The sequence below is a fragment of the Lissotriton helveticus genome, chromosome 1_1, assembly GCF_964261635.1.
Source record: "Lissotriton helveticus chromosome 1_1, aLisHel1.1, whole genome shotgun sequence".
In the NCBI taxonomy this organism is placed as follows: Eukaryota; Metazoa; Chordata; class Amphibia; order Caudata; family Salamandridae; genus Lissotriton; species Lissotriton helveticus.
In genome coordinates this window covers 1,134,795,109-1,134,814,926 of record NC_136057.1, presented here as the reverse complement: position 1 = coordinate 1,134,814,926, position 19,818 = coordinate 1,134,795,109, and positions in this window count along the sequence as shown.

Genomic DNA, 19,818 nt, shown 5'->3' with positions numbered 1-19,818 from the left:
CCTTAGGCCTCTTTTCCCGTTTACAGGAAATGTACATATTGTATATGTTTTTGTGCTTTGCTGTGTGTTAACTAATTTTCTCCTTAGGCCTTTTTCCCTCTTAGTATAGCAATGTCGTATTTATTATGTGGGTCTGGCGGTAAGGTCATAATCGGTGAGCAGCATTTTAAGGTCCTTAGGGGGGGGGGGCCCATTCACGAAAGGGGCCGCCCGTCGGGAGGGGCCATTGGTCTCTCCCAGAACTTCAGGGGCAGGATATGATATCCATTACTTAGAAGGGTGCGGGGGAGGGAGTCTACGCTCTCCTCAGGCTGGTAGCCACCCCTCACAGACACTATGACGTCATCAAGGTGCGCGAGTGTACGGGCCCTCCTGTTATGGTTAAATGGAGTTCAGGGAGCGCACGTGGGTGAAACGTGCCCTGGGTTGCGCATGCGCATCTCGAACGTGAGAGCGTAGCTGTAAAAGGATCTGACACCGGTTAGCGACCTTGCCGTACGACTTAATTATTAGAATGCATTTTAATTTTCAGGATGTTAGATTCGGTTAGGAAACACGCTGTACTAGATATTTGTTAAGGTTAGCCCATCATACCATGTCAAAATGGATGTTAATCTAATGTTCTGAAATGTGCATTTAATAATTGTCTAAATGTTTATTTTATTAAAATTTTAATTTTGTTTTCATATTTTAATAAATACGGCCAGGGGGGGCCCTGACCCCCTGACTTCCAAAGACCCATGTGTGGAATGGTTGAATTAAGTAATGCAGTCCGTGTGTTAAGGAGGGGGGTGGCCGGTAGTCACAGACCATGAGAGAAGGGGGGGCCAATCGGCCCCCACGCATGCATGGCGGGGCCCGGCCCCTCCCATATCCCGGTTCTTTCGTGGTGGCTTGCCCCCGCCCTCGTCCCGGAAGTAGTTGTGCACTTCCGGGGCGAGGGGGCGGGGCCGCGACGGCGAAAGGGTTAAGAGCCTGGGGAGCGCGGGAAGCGGCCTCTTTGTGCCCGCGCTCCCAGGCTCGCTCCTCGCCCCACCGTGGGGTTGTGTAATTTTCCCCACCCTCCATCCCCTTGATTAGCGGAACTTGGGTACAGTCAATGGTAGGTATACTGTCTAGCGATGTGCAGGATCATAGGAATAACATGCTTGCTTCATTAGGCCTTTTTTCCCGTTTACAGGAGGAATGTACATATGTAGATGTTTTGTGCTTTGCTGTGGTTTTTTAACAAATTTTCTCCTTAGGCCTCTTTTCCCGTTTACAGGAAATGTACATATTGTATATGTTTTTGTGCTTTGCTGTGTGTTAACTAATTTTCTCCTTAGGCCTTTTTCCCTCTTAGTATAGCAATGTCGTATTTATTATGTGGGTCTGGCGGTAAGGTCATAATCGGTGAGCAGCATTTTAAGGTCCTTAGGGGGGGCGGGCCCATTCACCAAAGGGGCCGCCCGTCGGGAGGGGCCATTGGTCTCTCCCAGAACTTCAGGGGCAGGATATGATATCCATTACTTAGAAGGGTGCGGGGGAGGGAGTCTACGCTCTCCTCAGGCTGGTAGCCACCCCTCACAGACACTATGACGTCATCAAGGTGCGCGAGTGTACGGGCCCTCCTGTTATGGTTAAATGGAGTTCAGGGAGCGCACGTGGGTGAAACGTGCCCTGGGTTGCGCATGCGCATCTCGAACGTGAGAGCGTAGCTGTAAAAGGATCTGACACCGGTTAGCGACCTTGCCGTACGACTTAATTATTAGAATGCATTTTAATTTTCAGGATGTTAGATTCGGTTAGGAAACACGCTGTACTAGATATTTGTTAAGGTTAGCCCATCATACCATGTCAAAATGGATGTTAATCTAATGTTCTGAAATGTGAATTTAATAATTGTCTAAATGTTTATTTTATTAAAATTTTAATTTTGTTTTCATATTTTAATAAATACGGCCAGGGGGGGCCCTGACCCCCTGACTTCCAAAGACCCATGTGTGGAATGGTTGAATTAAGTAATGCAGTCCGTGTGTTAAGGAGGGGGGTGGCTGGTAGTCCCAGACCATGTGGCTATGGCGGACTTGTTGGTTTGGTGGGCTGGGAGCGGACTGGGAGCGGACTCTGCGGACAGGAGCAGCAGCTGAATTTCGCTCACGCTCCTTTGAATCCGTACGAGACAGTCGTGGGGCGGCTGCAATCTCGCCTGCTCCGCGTTTTTTCTGCACATTTTCGGAGTTCGGTTTTTTATTTGCATTTAGAGCGTGGATGCTGACTGGAAGATACTGATTCACCGTGGTTGCCTCGGTGCCCCTTCGAAAGTCCTGGTTTCGCTATACTCATTAATTGAGTGTGGAGGCTTGCGGAAACTTGCGGCCGGATTTTTTCCATCTCTCCTGCTTTGGAGCTGCTGTAAACAGGCTCTGTTTTCAGAGAAGTGGAGCACGATGTGGCTTCTACAAGAAAGAAGTTGTGGTATAAAGCACAAGGTAAAACCTCGGAAGAGATGCTGGAGACGATGGAGAGTTCAGCGGTAGAAGGAAGGCGCTAATGGTGAGTGCCGATTTCATTTATTGTTAAAAGAATGGGAAAGAGACTTGGGATGGCCAGTTTTGGTGATTTAAAGCCTGGTATAGATATCTAAGAAATATAATGAAGAAACAATTGAAGCCTGCCGCAGCCGCAGCGAAAGTAGATGTTGCAATTGCAGCAAAAACGAAAACTCGTTTAGCTAAAGCAAAGCTGAACCAGACTTTAATTAAAGCAGGTACTAAAATGCATCACGGTGAGTCCTCCTTTAGTTCTCGAAGTTCAGAAACCGACGATCCATCACTAAAGGAGATACATTTGATAGAAGCTTCAGGATCTAATTTAAGGGATAACAATCTGGCTTCTTCACCAGGGGTCATTGCAGCTCGGAAAAATCAAGAGCAGAAGATTGCCAGAGAATTCCCTCTCTTCGTTGAAAAGATGCTACTTCCTAAAACGTTGCCAGGGATAGATAAGCCCAGTCAAGACTCCGCGGCGCTGCACACTCTAGCCACAACAGGAGATACGTTGACGCAAACAGTATCATCATCGTCAGCTTCATCTCCTGGGCCAGTATGCTCTTCTTCACCTGGGTTTCGTCTCTAGGTTCCCAGGGTCTACAGATACAAGCAGTGGAACAGTTGATGGTTTTGCCAGACTCAGAGCAGCTTCAAAATACTGCTTTGACGGCTTTGACTGTGGCAATGGCTGTCGCGACTTCGCTTCCTTACTCTCTGCTCTCTCTCCTCTTTAGTTCCGAAAAGGGCATTCCAAGTCAATCTAATGGTATTATGCCAGCCCAGCAAGGTCAGCAAGAACAGAAAGGTCAGCTAGATCAGCAAGGCCAACAAGTAGCTTCAGTCCTATTGAAGACTAAATCGCTAGTGGAAAACGTTACTATTTCATTAGCTCCCTTGATAATGGAAGATAATATTGAGCCACAGCAAGGAACCCAAGGATGTCATCCCACACTTCAGGATGAGAAGGCTATTGCATATCAAATGGATATTAAAACAATGTTAAATATGATCCTTGAAGAAATTCGGGAAATGAAGAAATCACAACAAATTGAAATTGTAGCTATACATCAGCGCTTGGGGAAAATAGAGGAAGCAGTCGCTAGTCTCCCAATTTGAATCCAGGAGGCTGAAGCAAGAATTTCATTTGTTGAGGATCAAATGAATGGTATTCTTCAGCAAGCAGATTTGGCGTCGCGTAAGAAAATAATTATGGAAAACAAGTTTGAAGAATTCGAAAATTTCTCACATTGCTCAAATCTACGGATAGTTGGTGTCCCGGAACAGCTTGAAGGAGCAGACACACTCAATTGGGTTGAATCCTTTATGAAGAAGGTTGTGATTCCTGAGATTTCTGGAGACTTAACTGTAACTAGGCCTCATCAGGTTCCAGCTCATCTTCGCCCCAATTTGAAGTTCCCTCGCACTATATTAGTCAATTTTGTGGATTATCGCATAAAGGAAAAAATCTTGTCTAAAGCAATTCAGACGAGACAGTTTAAAACTGAAAATGGAGCTAAATGTAGAATTTTTTCTGACATGTCCGGAGCGGCTGCAAGATGACGCTAAGAGTTTGTCAAGCTGGTGCACCTCTTTAAAGCCCAAGGGGCTCAAGCCTTTACTGCCCAAAAATCCAAACTCAAAGTCCTTGTATGGGGGAAGTTCCATTTGTTTACACGCATTGAAGAGGCTCAGGAGCTCCTGAAGGCGAATTCAGTTGGAAAATAACTTGCTAATTCTCTTGTTTTTTTAATAACGTTCTTCATTAATGCCCTCTCATGGTTGAACTAGGAGAGAAGCATTGAGCTCTTGTCTTGTCAAAAATTCTTTTTGAATATCTGTTTTAGGGCATTCTTTGGATCGTGATCTTGAGGCTTGGGTTTTGTTTCTGTGGGGAGGGGGCTGGACACCCTTGGTGCTATACCAGGGCACCAGTACTAGTATCTAGGGGAAGAATGTGGATAGCGGGGATAGCCGCATTTTACAAGGGTGGGCTGGTTCTTGGGGTAGGGTTGTTTGAGTTAGCAGAAAAAAAGAGCAGGTGTTATCAGGAATCTGATATAATGTGCTGGACTCCACAGAGTATAAGATTGAAGTAAACAATGTTTTCTATTATTTTTCTTTTTTGTTTTCTTTTTAGTAAAATAAGTATATCCAGTAAATGTCAGATTATCTCTGTTAATGTTAATGGTATGTTGAATAGACGTAAATAAGGAGGAATAATTGGGTGGTTAGTGACTCGTAAACCTCAAATTCTTTTAATTCAAGAGACTCATTTGAAAACAAATACTCCAAAATGTGTTATGCCAGGAATGTTTTCTAGAGGTTTTTTTTGCCTCTGCAGGTGTCGCAATGAGGGGGGTTGCAATATATTTTTTACAGGAAATTGTTTGGGAATTTCTTCAAGAACAACAGGATCCTCTGGGGAGGTGGATTTGGGTACAGGTTAAATTAAATGAACAGGTTTTGAAGTTCATTCATTATTATGGTCCAACAACTGATGATGCTTCTGTACTACTTACATTTTATAAACTCCTCATTGGGGTTCCTGGGCAAATTGTCTTTAAGGGTTACTAACTATATTGAGGATTTGAAATTTGATACCTCAAATAGTGGAAAAAACAACTGAAACCTAAGACAAAGAAGGTTTTCAATGCTCTGTTGGATGATCCTCAGCTAATTGATGCATGACGATTGCTTAATCAGACAGCACGTGAATATACTTGCTCCTCACGTCAGCACCAGACCGCATCCCAAATCAATTTTTTATTAATTTCACGTTCACTGTCCATTATGGCTGCTGGCATTGGTGCAAACACTTTTTTCTGGTCATTCATATGTTCAGGCTGACATAGAAATTGGTATTTCTAAAAAGAACAGGTCCAAGTGGCAGATGGACCGCCTTCTTCTTCAAGATTCATTATGGCTTGAACAGTTTAGACATTGGCTACTCGAATATTTTAAAATGAGTGAAGGGTCAGCTGGTATTTTTTCTGTTTGGGGGGGTTTTAAGGCTGTGGCCCGCGGACAGATAATAGTTGCTTCTACGAGTAAAACTAGGGTACGGTTGGGACAAATCGCACAGCTTCAGCAGTTGTTGGACATTGCTTCTAAATCTTTGGGCTTCCCATCTCGGGGTCAGTTGGAACAGGCTAGGAAGGCATTTAGAGACTTTTTTGTTTTAGAAGAAATAAATAGCTCCCAGGCATATATGCAGAAGGTGTATGAAGAAAGCCAAATGGTTGGAAAGATGCAAGTTTGGTCTACTAGGGCTCGACAAGAAACCGCCTGTAATGTAGAAATAATCAATCCAAAAACTAATGTATTAGCAACTGACAGAGCTGACATTGCTTGAATATTTGTCGAACATTTTCAACAATTATATAATACAAAATATTCAGTTAATCCGGAAATGATCCACAAGTATTTTGCTTCACTTCAATTACCAAAAATATCACAGAGTGTAGTCACGCAGTTTCAGAAGGAATTTTCAGAGGCTGGGATATTGGCTGTTATTAAATCTATGGGCAAAAGCCTGTGGCGAGGATGACCCTATTTTTAAAAAAAATATTTGAACATATCAAAACTGGTGGGATGGTTTCTTCTGATTCTAAAAGGACGACAGTAATTAGTTTTGTAAAAAAAAGGGTAAACCATTAATTTCAACAGATCAGCCTTTTAAATGCTGACCATAAAATTCTTATGAAGATCTGGGCCCAGCATTTTGTTTTTGCGGCTAAGGAAGTATTTCACTATGATCAAACGGGGTTTATAGTGGGCCGTATGATGACATCAAATACTCCTTTTTTTTTTTACAAGCTTTAGATTATTTCAAAGTGAATAAGAGACCTGCCTGCATCATGATGCTAGATGCGGAAAAAGCTTATAGTTAATTGGGACACTTTATTTTATGCAATTTTTAGGTTTTTAGGTTTGGGATTCCATCTCCAGTAATCACCATGCTTCAAAATATCTATCAAGGGGCGCAGGCCCAGATAAAAGTTAATGGGGCCCAAACTGGGTTAATTGATATTAAGGGTGGGTCTAGGCAAGGCTACCCCTTATCACCCCTTTTGTTTACTTTTTTTATTGAGCCTTTGGCAATTAAAATACAAGCAAATAGGTATATTAGAGCCCCGATCGATGGAATGGCGAAATTAAAGCTCTTCGCTGATGATCCCATTCTGTATTTGTCCCCTGAAAAATCCATCCTGCAGTCAACAATGGTAGAATTCATGAAATTAAAACAAATTGGGGGTTATACAAATAATCCAAGCAAAACTGAAATTTTAATTTTAAATACCGGGTCTGAATTTGGGATTTATGTTACAGGCCAATATGGGCAGCTAGTTAAGCTGAATTACGAAGCCACTAGAATAAAGATTCAGAAACTACTTGATAACTGGACTAATCTTCCTTTAACCTTGGTAGGGCATGTGGCACTTATTAAGATGTCTATTCTACCTCTTTTGATATTTCTTTTGACCAATATTCCGATTAAGGTGAATGTTAGTTTTATTTAAAGGGATTGACTCAATGATTCGGTCATTTATTTGGAATAAAAAGACAGCTAGAGTTAAGCTGCCAATTTTGCAATTATATACTGAGTTAGGTGGTTTAGCACTACCAAATATGTATTTATATTATGAATCATCATTTCTTGACTATGTAGCGTGTTTATTATCTAAACAGCAGCTGGTACTGTTTTTAAACAAAAGGATTTAGGTTTACATATCCACTCTATTCAGTTGAAAATATGGAACAACTCTTGTTTGGGGTTAGTTAATCAGTTTGTTATAGAGGGCAGGATGATCACTTGGAAGAAGTGCTGGCCAGATGTTTTGGTCACAACAAACCCTCGTTTTTGAATTTATCCAAAGTATTCATTTTTTGAAAAAATATAATCTTATATTTAATACCCCCCCCTGGAAAAATTGCCTCTACACTGTATAGTTCAAAATTGACTGAAGTGGGCAATTGGTATCGTTTAAGAAGCTCTCATGATGAATCCCCACTGGTTTTAAACATTTTGGAGAAAGTTGCAGCTCAAACTCAATGCGTTTTTTCTTATCAAGAATGGCAAAAGATATCAATTACAGGCAACAAGATATTGAGAGCTGCAAACTATAAAAGAATGGCATTTCTTGCGCACTGGAAGGCATACTACACCCCAGAAGCGTTAAATAAAATGTATCCAGAGGTGGAAAATAGCTATTTTCGTTGTGGTACCTCACTGGAAGGGGTATGGCGGCATATTTTTTCTCTTACCCTAGGTTGAAAATATATTCAGAGAAAATATTTGCATATTTTAGTAGGGCGATTAAAACAATGTACAAACCTACAGTAGAAGCTGTTCTGTTTGGGATAACTAGTAGGGAGACTATACTCTCAAAAACTGAGGGTAATTTTCTTGCTATTTTAATGTTGGTTGCTCGTTTGTTAATTATACAAAACTGGAGATCAGTAGAAGTACCTTTGTTTGAGAAATGGCTTATGAAAATGAAACGTATGAAGCACTTCAAAGAAGCTTATGCCAAACGGGTGGGGCAATTAGGAATTTTCGTGGATTTGTCAATATTCCGTTGATTGTTAATTTGATGATGGATTTTGCCTTATATGTTTTGTTAATTTAATGAACAATGTTGTATTTTGGATCAAGTTCGCTGCATTTGTGAAGTGAAAGTATTGTATGATTCTTCTTAGCTCTGCTCAATATGAAAATATATATAAAAAAAGAATAGCTAAGATTTTGATATGTTTTACTCTGGATATTTTTACCTCAATATTATGGTCACAATAAATTCTAGATTAGATATTCCGTAGCCCATTCCATAAGCCTTTGTTTATTGGTTATTCCAGGGGACTTTGACGTGGCACTGGGCGACGAGGGAGTCTCAGCTGCGGCAGGGATGGGCAGTGGTAAGTCACATTGCTTGCTTATTGACAGTTAATAGTATATTACCTGCAAGGGTGTCAACTTATGAACCCCCTGATTTAGCAGGTACAGTGGGGGTTGAGCTAATTGCCTCTTCTATCTGCAACTCAGTAGACAAAAGTTCATAAGGATGGAAAAGTAAAAAAGTATGTAAGGAGAAAGGATAGGTGAAATATTATAGGAGTGAAAGGATGCATGCATAGGTGGGTGAAAGAATGCATGGATGGGGCAAAGGATATATGAAAGGGTATAGGTGTGAAAGAATGCCTGCCCGGGTGGGTGAAAGGATTGATGTGTAAAAGGAATGCTTGTGGGTTAAAGCTGGATGGGTGAAAGGGTGAATGGGTGAAATAATGTGTGGGTGGGTAAATGGATGTTGGTGAAAGGTTTGTTGAGAGCTACTACTGCAAGTGCTTTACACAGAGCATTGTTTACAATTTGACTTTTCTCTTTATTGGTATAGCTACTCCTGCTGGTTGAGCTCCTACCATGCAGGGGATAGCGGTCCGGCTGTGGCAGCAGATGCTCAAGGTCATATATGTGGAATTCCAACATCTGGTGGCCCTGGAGGAGGGGGAGAAAAAAAGAGCAGCTGCTGTCCAGGACCCCAGCCAGCCACCAGTGCATCCTGTCTCCTGTCAAGATCAACACCACAGGAGACTGGGAGCCCTCCATCATTGTACCACTATTGCTGTACCCTCAAGTTCAGCATCAGACCACTATACTCACTGCATCCTGCTTAAGCTTATGTCTCAAATATTGTTTGGGTGTTTTACTTTGCACTGCTCCCTTTTAGCACAGCCTGTTTTTTAAATCGGCTTACAAATGGTATAGTTGGTTATACAGTAGTACCCTTACTACCCTCTGTAATTATATTGAGCACTAGTGGGGTTGCCATTGCCAATATACCCTATAACAACTTTCTATAGTTCTTTTCTCTTACTTGAATAGATGAAGCGAGGGCTGCTACCTCTCTCAGTATTTTTACTGCAGGGTTTCCCCGGGCGCCATGGTAGTGGAAGTAGTAGCAGGCTAGGGCAAAAACATGGAAGAAATCCCAAGTGAGGTCCCTCTTCAACCTAGCTGAACTCCAACTGGAGGAATAATCAAAGAATTATCCATTAAAGGCAACTACATTGAAAGAAAACACAGAGTTGACTTACTGGGTTAATATTATAATAACTTTAGAAAGACTGAGACCAGACTACCACCATAACACAAGAATGAAAACCAGATATGATAGCAAAAACTATCAATAGTAACTTCTTCAGAGTAATGGGGAGCTAGTATTTAAACATACAAAATCTTCACGTCATTTTGAATGTGATAAGAATCTAATTATATATATCTTTCTATTTCTTAAAATATGGATTGCTTTTATGGGAGGGTTGGTACAATCAGTGTGGGCTATTGTCCAGGTAATATAAGATCCAGCAGTGAGTTGGTGTCACTTTCAGCACATTCGCAATATCAAGAGTGTGATATATTTATGGTGTAAATGATGTCATGCCTCAATAAATCACACAGCCCACGGTAAGAGGGTAACATGTTTGATAAATGGATGGGGAAGGAAACTTGGGAAAAGGTATGCCAAAGACAAACATTACACAAGCCAATATTCATCTGAGCAATAAGCAGCATCCTCTGGATGGTTATTCGTGTTGCAACTTGCTCCACGTCTTTTGCCATCACCTCTGCACTGAACTTAAGCCCTGCCAATTGAAACCAAACACAATGCAGAGGTTAGGTCTGGCCCTTCTGTTGCTATTGTTGCAGTTGTTCTGGTTGACAAGTTGTAGGCTGCAGTTAGACAAGACTACCCTCTTTGGAAGTTGTAGGTGGCACTCCAGAACTATGGGTGGGTCTCTAAATTCCAGATAATCTTCCAGGTCTCCAACTTGCTGTACAATCTACTTGTATTTTGAAACACCCCTTCAGAAAAAGGAATGAAAGTGGGCAGAATGATTTTGCACCATGGATCAAGTAGTGTGGATGAGATGATGTTGCCTTGCAGCCTTGCATTGGCTGCCAGTCAAAAAAGTAAGCTGTCAACCAAAGCATGCAGGTCTGTATTTTCATTCATACCTGCGGGGCAAACCTTTCAGACACCTTCTTTGGCTGATCTTGTAGCAGATGCCTGGCCCATCGTACTATCCTCTGTACTAACTTTCCATGTGAAAATCTTAAAAGGGAGTAGCATATGTGTCAGGCATTTGACTAGTCTACATTTCCCAGCTGCATCCCATCCTCTTTGAATGACATAGTCATTAATATGCTTTTACTTCTCAAACAGAGGGTGCAACATGTGATAGGGTAAGTTCCAACCTGCTGACACTCCTGTATCAGGGCTTAAACTGGTACTCTATTAGCATGCTGTATAATCCGCAACTGCTTCCGGGCTTTAAAAGAATGGCTGAAATGAGTGCAGATTCTTCTGCAGGTGATCAGTATGTTGCTGACTATGTCTTCTTTTTTGAGAAAGTCTTGCACCACCAGGTTGATCCAATGGGCCAAATACAGGACCCTGAAATAGCCACTTCTGCCATGGCCTTAACTATCTCACTGCCATTGTCTGTGACAACAAGTCCAATTCTGAGACCTCTCGGTCGCAGCTATTAAGGCACCTTGTTGTTAAATGTACACAAGATATTTACAGTTTTATGTGATTTCCCCATGGCGAATATGGCCACTGTTGCATGCTACCGAACACTCTTAAAATTCTTCATGGCCAATACCTGTAGATATCTTCTGCTTTATCCCAGCATAAGAGATCCAGTATGCAGTGATGCACATGTAATCAGTCGCCTGACAACTGGTCTACATGTCTGTTGTCAGGTAGATAGTGTGACCAACACTTTGCTGCAAACCATGTCCAACCAATTGCAGCACATCATGCTGTAGTGCTGAAAAGGCAACTCTGGTAAAATAGGTTTGACTTGGAACCTTCTAGTTCGGGCACATATCTACCACAAATTCTAAGTATCCCACTTCTTCCACAAAAGAAAAAGGGAGAAGGTCCAGCTCTAACATTTTTGACAGCTTCTCATAGTACAGACTTGATATTGGGTGATTTTGGTCGTAGGGCCCCTCCTGCCTAAACATGCTCATAATATTAGCCCATACGTTGTCCTTCTTTTCTGGAGCCACTGGCTCAGGTGACTTTTGAGAAGTAGATGGTGGTAGACTCAGTGCGCGCCACGGTGGGACAGTCACTGTATGCTGTGGTATCTCCATCTGACTCCGAGTCTTATGCCATTGTGAAATCACTGAGGCAGGTGATTCTGCTGGTGGACTGCTCGGGACAGGGCTGCTTTGCATGAGGATGTCATCCTCTTCTTCTTCATCATCACCTCCTGCCATGATTTGACTTGTAGCTGAATTTTTCCCAACTACCCTCACCATCACCACCACAACCATGTTCTGCCATTTTTTTTAAGGTGCTTCTCCCACCCGATTGCATGGTGGTTTTTCATAAGAATTGTTTGGACCTGACAAGGCAAGATGGCGGCCGTGGCGTGGGCTGTGTGAACAGCTCTGTCCTCTCTCCTAGACCTCTTGACCACAACGGAGTTGCTGGAGTGGAGCATAGCCTCTTACTATCGTAAAATGGATTCGAAAAAGTTTGGCAGAACTTTGGAAATTCTCTTACACGTCTTCTGTTGACTTGGTATGGGAAAAGAGGAAAGAAAGAAGAACATACCTCTGAGCTCCCTCTCCACCAAGTTACGAGAAGCAGTGGAGGTGTGTCCCCGATCTGGCTGCAGCAGAAGGACATGAGCTGACCTACGGAGGGCTGTGCGTGTGAGCGGCGTTTGGCAGACTCAGCTTTGCAGCGGCGTGAACGCTAATGTTTTGGCCTTGGCTCCTACCACATAATAAACTTGCTCTACGGTGGTTGCCCATATTTTTGTTTAGCCACCGCTTTGGGGTTTTCCACGGGCGAGGAGGAGTCGCAAAGAGAAAAAAATGCCTCCGAAAGGTCCCAGGAAAACGAGCAAGACGCCAAAGGTCACTACCCGCAGCGTAAGGAACAAAGAGCAACCGATGGTAGAAGCTCCCGAGAACCCGGCTGGAGCTACACCCCTGGATTCTGCTATGGTGGGTGAGCGAGTCTGCAATATTACAGAACGTAATGACTCTATGGAAACGAACTCTAAACAAGGTAGGGATAGCCGGGGGAAAGCGGGGCTGGCAGCGTGTGCAGCTAAGCAAGGAACTCAAACTCTCCCTGCCATGTTTGAGCGGCAGAATGCACGTAATAATGTATCTCCGACGGAACTACCTGATGGAGGAGATACAAAAAGAACTGTAACAGAGCTGCCTACAAACGTGCCCATAGAGCAAATATTAGAAGAGGCAGTACAAACTGTAGATTCAAATATAGATCTGGAGCAATGTAGTCCTAATCTAAGCGAGCCTGAGCTCGATAGGTGCATTATGGGAGAAGGAGTTCTTGCGTGCACAGATGAAAATATATGGGGCAGCCAGAATAACCTAGCTGCTGAAATGGACCTATTAGCATTACGCGATCGGGCACAGGGAGGCGCAATGGCTTATGAATCCGCCGAGAATTTGAACTTTTACTCACTATCTGAGGCATCTCAGGATGAAGGGTCAATTGTGAGCCAAACTGGGGAGCTCTATAGTGAAGGGAGCAGCTCTGCAGATGATTCAAGACGCAGTGTGAACTCCCCAAACTCCATTGCTACTACCATCAAGAGGCGGAGGAAAAAAGTATCTCGGCATGAAAATGGTACTTTACCTGTAGAGAAGTCAAAGGGAGTAAATCCAGCAACAACTGAGAGTGAAAGAGAGGAATCTGGCACTCATTCACACGTAGTACTGCCCCCGCCCGCCTCAGGGCCCCCATAGGAGATTACCCTAGCTACTATATACGAGACTATGATGGATCATAGAAGCGAGAGTAAAGCGGAGAATGCTCGAATGCAGGCAACGTGCAGCAAAGTTAAAAATGCAGTGAGACGGGCTATTAAAATTGGGGCTGAAACAGCCGATAGAGTCACGGAAGCAGAGGCTAGAATATCAGCCCTGGAAGATCAAACGGCCGCACAAAAAAGCGAGTTGGAGTCCATTAAAGCGCATCGTGATGACTTGAGTTATAAACTGTCAGAGCTTGAAAACCAGGCACGCAGGAACAACTTACGTTTTTTGGGGGTCCCGGAGAAAAAGGAGGGCTCTGATGTGCGTAAGTTTATTGCGGAACTGCTGGAAGAAGCATTTCCAGAACTGACTGTTTGGGACTGGTCCAAAGAGATACAAAGGGCCCATCGATTTCCTTTCACAGTGAAAAAACCCCGTCAAGGGGAACACATCCTCCCCAGGGCTATTTTAGTCTCCTTCAATAATTTTCGAGCACGTGAGGATATTTTCGCTCTGGCGCGACCAGATAAGAAAGCACTAGCCAAGGAGTGCAGTTTTTTTGTTAGACCTGATTTTTGTCAGGCCACTGTCTCAAAACGATGGCATTTACGTCAAGTGATTCCAGATTTTCAGAGAAAGCTGGCAGTGGTGTACCTACAGAACCCGGCAAAATTGAAAATTATATTTAAACCAGAAAAATTTTGTTTGACCCTTAAATTTTAAGGGTCAAACAAAATTTTTCTGGTCCGAAATACAGGCCAAAGAGTTTTTGGACACACTGGAGTGATAAGGACCGAGATGTACTCACTTACTCTAACAGGGATAAATTGCCCCATGGTCGGACCTTTTGCTTTTTTTTTTTTTTGGGGGGTGGGCCATGTGCTTAATATTCTACGGTTGATAATATCGGGATTGCCGAGGGGCTTTTCTATGTTCTCTCTTATCATTTGTTTCTCCAGTGACTAGGAAACAAGTCTGCCTGTATATTTTTGGTCTCTGAGACTAGGGGGGAGGAGTACGGCACTCCATACAAAGCAGGGACCTATGATCCCTGGGCCTCATAGGAAGGGTGGGAGGGGGTGGGTGAGGGTGGGATGGAGGGGAGTAGCTAGGTGGGGTGGGGGGATTACAGGGTTTTGGTGGTGGGGGGCAGAAAAACATCAGCAGACCGGAGGAAGCTGACGCAGAAGGATACTATTCAGCAGGAAGCAATGTTAGTCATGTCTATAAAAGCAGTACAAGGAGTTATTAATTTCTCTTACGTTTGTGTTATCTACTATAAAAGGACGCAGTTCATAGTGGGGAAAAAAACTTAGAGCATAAAAATGGCCTCGTCTAGAAAAATTAAGATCTGCTCTTTAAATATCTGTGGCCTTAACGACTCGAAGAAACGTCAGGTCCTGGCGAAATTAGTGCAGATATTACAGATCGATATATTATGTCTGCAAGAAACACATGTGCCATGCGATAATAGAGGATACCTAAAAACAATGGGTATGGATTTGGTAGTCCGCTCCAAACAAACAGGTGTGAAAAGAGGAGTTGCGATACTTAAAAGAAGGGGGGTTGGAACCAGTCTTAATGTTGCAGCCGATAAATGGGGCCGTTGGGTCATTGCAGTGTTTAAATTGGGACAAATGAGGTTTACAGTGTGTAACGTTTATGGACCAGATTTGGATGATGCCGAGCTATTTAACTTTTTAAATGTAGAATTAGCGCAATGGACCTTGCCTCTGGTATTGTGTGGGGATTTGAATATAAATCTGGACGCAGCTGTGGATGTTAGATCTAATTATGTCTATAAGGGAAGAAAGAGGGTGGCATTTAAAGCACTTTGGGGTTTGATCATGGATCATGGCTTATATGATGTCTGGAACTTAAAGCACCCAGAAGATGATGGGTTTACATTTTACTCTGCTCCTCACGCTAAATTTGCACGATTGGATTATTTTTTTATCACAATTCCATTTTCGGCTAGTGTTAAAATCAAGATTCATCCCAAGTTGGTCTCCGATCATAACCCGGTTATATTGGAACTTGATGCCGAACAGGAAGAGAGGGTAGAGCCTCAGCAGTGGTCGTTTGACAGAAAACTGTTGTTGGATGGAGAATATTGTCAGTTTATGGTCAAAAAAATTCAGGATTATTTTGAGTTTAATAAAGGTAGCGCCTCAAAAGCAATAGTTTGGGACGCATTTAAATCAGTGGTCCGGGGGGAAACCCTAAGTTTTGCCAAATTTAGACGTAAAAGGAACCTGCTTAAGCACCGTCAGGATTTTGATCAGACGTTACGGGCTGAGAAGAAGCTGGCAGAGGCATTAAGGGTTGGCGTTGAGGCAGATACATTTAACCACATTCAGAAGGAACTTACTATTCTAAGGTCTAGGGCTTATGCGACTATCGCTGACAACTTAGCGGCACAATATATCCAACATAAGGAAGAAGTCTATGAGTTCGGTGAGAAAACTGGTAGGGTATTGGCCAAAAGGGTCAGGGAAAAAGCCGCCTTTAATGATATTCCCAAAGTAAGAGATCTGCAGGGGGTGTTACAAGAGACTAAGGAAGGCGTTCTGACCGCCTTCCAAGGATTTTATCAGGAGCTATATACTGACGACATTGTGGAGGTCACCATGGGCGGGTATTTAAACGAGGTAATCCCAGCAACTTTGTCCGAAATGCAAAAAGCTATCTTACAGGAGCCACCAGAATGGGGGGAAACAGAGAAGGCAATATTAGGATTAGCCCAGGGAAAAGCTATGGGCCCAGATAATATCCCCTTGGAATTTTACCGGTTATTTTGGGATAGCCTGAGAGTGGAATTGGTTGAGGTCTGTCAGGAAGCCTTTCTGGGGAATGCACCCCTGTCCTGGACTAATGCCACGATATTGGTGTTTAAAAAGAAGGGCAAAAAAGATGATGAAATGGGGTCTTATAGACCAATATCCCTACTAAATTCGGACAGTAAAATCTATTCGAAGCTGATAGCCAATAGGCTTAATGATATGATGCCGGACCTGGTTTCGTTAAGGCAACATGACTTTATACAACATAGGGAAACCACTGATCATATAAGGCGATTATTTCAATGCTGGACTGGACACAGGGGAGGAATTCTCCGGTTGGCGTGGCCCTGTTGGACGCCGAAAAAGCATTCGACAGGGTTTCGTGGAGCTTTTTATGGCTAGTGTTGGTGAGGAAGGGGTTCCCCGAGGCCTTTATCAGAGCTATTAAAGTGTTATATAAAGGACCAGTTGCATCTATTCGGATCGCAGGGAAACTATCTGGGAAGCTGTTGATAGAAAGGGGGACGAGACAAGGTTGCCCTTGCTCCCCCCTTCTTTTTGCTTTATATATTGACCCTTTTATTTTAACTTTAGAGAAAAAGCGGGCTATTAAACCTGTCCAGATTCAAAATAGGGAGTTTAAAATCTGTGCGTATGCACATGATATTGTAGTAGTATCATCTGACATTACTAGCGCAATACCTAATATCATAGAAGCTGCAGAGGAATTCGGTCGGCTGTCCGGCTATAAACTAAATGTCACCAAGACTCAATATATCCACTCGGAAGCCGGCCGACCAGGAAATATTAAATTTGAAAATGAGGCGACATACTTGGGTATAAAACTTATGGCTAGGATTGAAAATATTATCCCCGCTAATTTGGACCCTATAATAACTGCCTCTAATAAAACATTAGAGAGATTAGATCATTTAAAACTTACTCTTGCTGGGCGTAGTAATGTACTGAAAATGTTTATTTTTACCAAATTCTTGTATTTGTTTCGGGCTAGTCCCTTTTTAATTTCTTCCCACTGTTTTGCCCGAATAGATAGAATGGGCTCTAGATTCCTATGGGGATATCATAGGGCCCGAAGATCTTTTAGAAAATGTACTTTATCCAGAGACAGAGGGGGGTGGGGCATTCCCAATTTTCAGTTTTATCACTGGATAGCGTTATTACAGCATATGGGGGTGTTGGTCTTATCAGCTGATCCTATTGAAGATTTCTCTGTCCCATCTATCTATGAGATGCTTCTGGGTGCAGAGGCTAAACAATGTCTAAATAGAATTGTGGAACCAAGTTATTATAAGAAGACCAAATTTAAAACAATCTATACAGCTTATCTGGTATGGAGGACAATTAGGAAAAAACTTGGAATTACCCATAAGTTAACATTATATACACCTCTACAGAAGTGCTCTCTCCTTCCTGAAATTTTTAACGACCATGTGATGTTAAGATGGAAAGAGTTAGGGGTTTGTGATCTAGGAGATCTCTTTCAAGGGAATAGTTTTGCCTCTTTTGAATACCTTATGAGGAAATATAAACTGCTCGTGCTGATTTTTTTAAATATCTTCAGCTGCGGAGTTTTTGCGAGCAGAAGCTGTCAGGAAATATGATTGCATTAGGAAAGATAGATATTATCGAGGCAATTAAGGGTGGGTATAAAATGGGTCCTCTGTATCAATTGCTTCTTGCAACGGTAGAAGATGATCTTCGGGCAAATCAAGAGAAATGGCAAGATAAGCTGGGTGTAGAACGAATTAATATGGAGAGAAGCATAGAGATAGCCACTATTGCATTATTAAATGGGTCTCTCCAAAGCCAGCATTATATGTCGGTGTTTGACCTATATTACACACCAATGAAACTGGCAAAATGGAAGTCAGGACGTGGGAATAACTGTAGCCGATGTAGTTTATATGCTGCTGATGCTGCTCATATATTTTTTTTATGTCCAATTCTCTCTCAGTTTATTGGGGATGTCGAGCTTTTTATTACGCAAAGCTTGGGGATCCATGTTAGATTAACTACGCAACTGGTTATATTAGGTGTGGAAGAAAACATATCACATAATTGGACACTTGCAGAGGAAGCTTTTATCTTTATATGTATGTCCGTATATAGATCGTGTATTACATCGCAATGGATTGATCCGGAACCACCACATTTTTTTAAATGGCAAGCAAAATTATTGTCAATATACCACCTTGAATCTTCATTGTATAAAATTAAAGGTCTTAGGCGGAAAATGTTTGGGTATAAATTATGGCTACCAGTTGCCAATTGGATAGGTTTGTAAGACATATATTTGTGGGTTTCTATTAGTATGTATTTGCTTTTGTTTCTGTCCCAGCTGGTATGTAGTATTTTTTATGAAGCGACCTGATATAATTGTTTGTGTCATTTAAATCTATGTTTATGTTTATGATATATGTAATGTCTAGTATTGGTTTGTGTATCTTTCTCCTGTCTGTCTGCTGTTAAAAAAAAATCAATAAATAAAAAATAAAAAAAAGGATTGTTTGGACGCCAGTATTTGTATCAGGCTTATCTCGACGAACATCGGTGTTGCAAATGTTACATACTGCAGTGTGCTCCTCCTCCTTGCCACCGTAAAAAAGTCCCACACTGGGAAAGAGTACTTTTTGACTGTGCCAATGCCAAAGTCTGAAAAAAACTGGAGGAAGGGGGGCATGGTGTAGATTTCCTCTCTGCAGTGCAACTTCCACTGAGGTAGTGGTTAGTGCAGGTGTCAGCTGTAACTTTGCAATTATGGGAGCTGGCTGTACTACCTGTGCCATATCCCTCGGAGCAGATTGAACAGAAACGTTGGACTCCTCTGTGTCACCTTCCACAATGGCTAGCTCTTCATCATCCCCTTCCGTAATTCTAAGGCTTTTAAGAACTTTTCTTTGCTCGTGCCTCTCCTGGAGTCTCCCGGACTCTGTTGGGGTCCACTCCATGTCCCTATGATCATCATCAGAAGTGGTGCTTGGAGTAGATGGTGGAGTAATACCCTTCTGTTACCTTGCTGGAGAATTCAGACCCAAGCATTCTAAAAAAGGAGGTTCATGCTCGGCATGAAGCTCAACCTCCTGTTCTGCTCCATCATCATGCAGATGTACTATTGCTGGCTGTCGCTGCTGTCCACTTTGTTCTGTTTCCTGAAACAATTGGGTCAAATCCACTTCAACATCACTGTTTATTGGCATCTCCATGATTGCAGGGCCCTCTCATTGACAGACATGGACTTGTTGGACTTGGGTTGGGGTGGTGCTATTGATGCAGGATTGCTTCTCTCAGGTTGCTCCCTGGAGGTGGGTGCAACAGGCACACGATGTGGTCCAAATAATGTTTGGGCCGACATGCCACTGGTGGGAAGCTGCTTCTTCTCACTGACCACTTTCTTTTGAGCAAATTTCTTTGGGGCCATCTTAAAGCTCTCAGTCGGCAGCTGCACTAAGCTTCACAAGTGGAAGTAATTGGAGGGCTGACGTGTGACATCACCGTACAGGCTTTCTGTTTGGCAGTTCGGCAGGTAATGTCCTTCTCTTGTGCACCTAGAAGCAGACAAGCAGTAAAAATATTTAGTGAAACATAGCATTGTTGCTGTTTGAATTTTGCGCCCAGAGCGTAGAATTCAGGAACTCACGCTCCTCCACGGAGGGCCCGAATTCTAGGAACT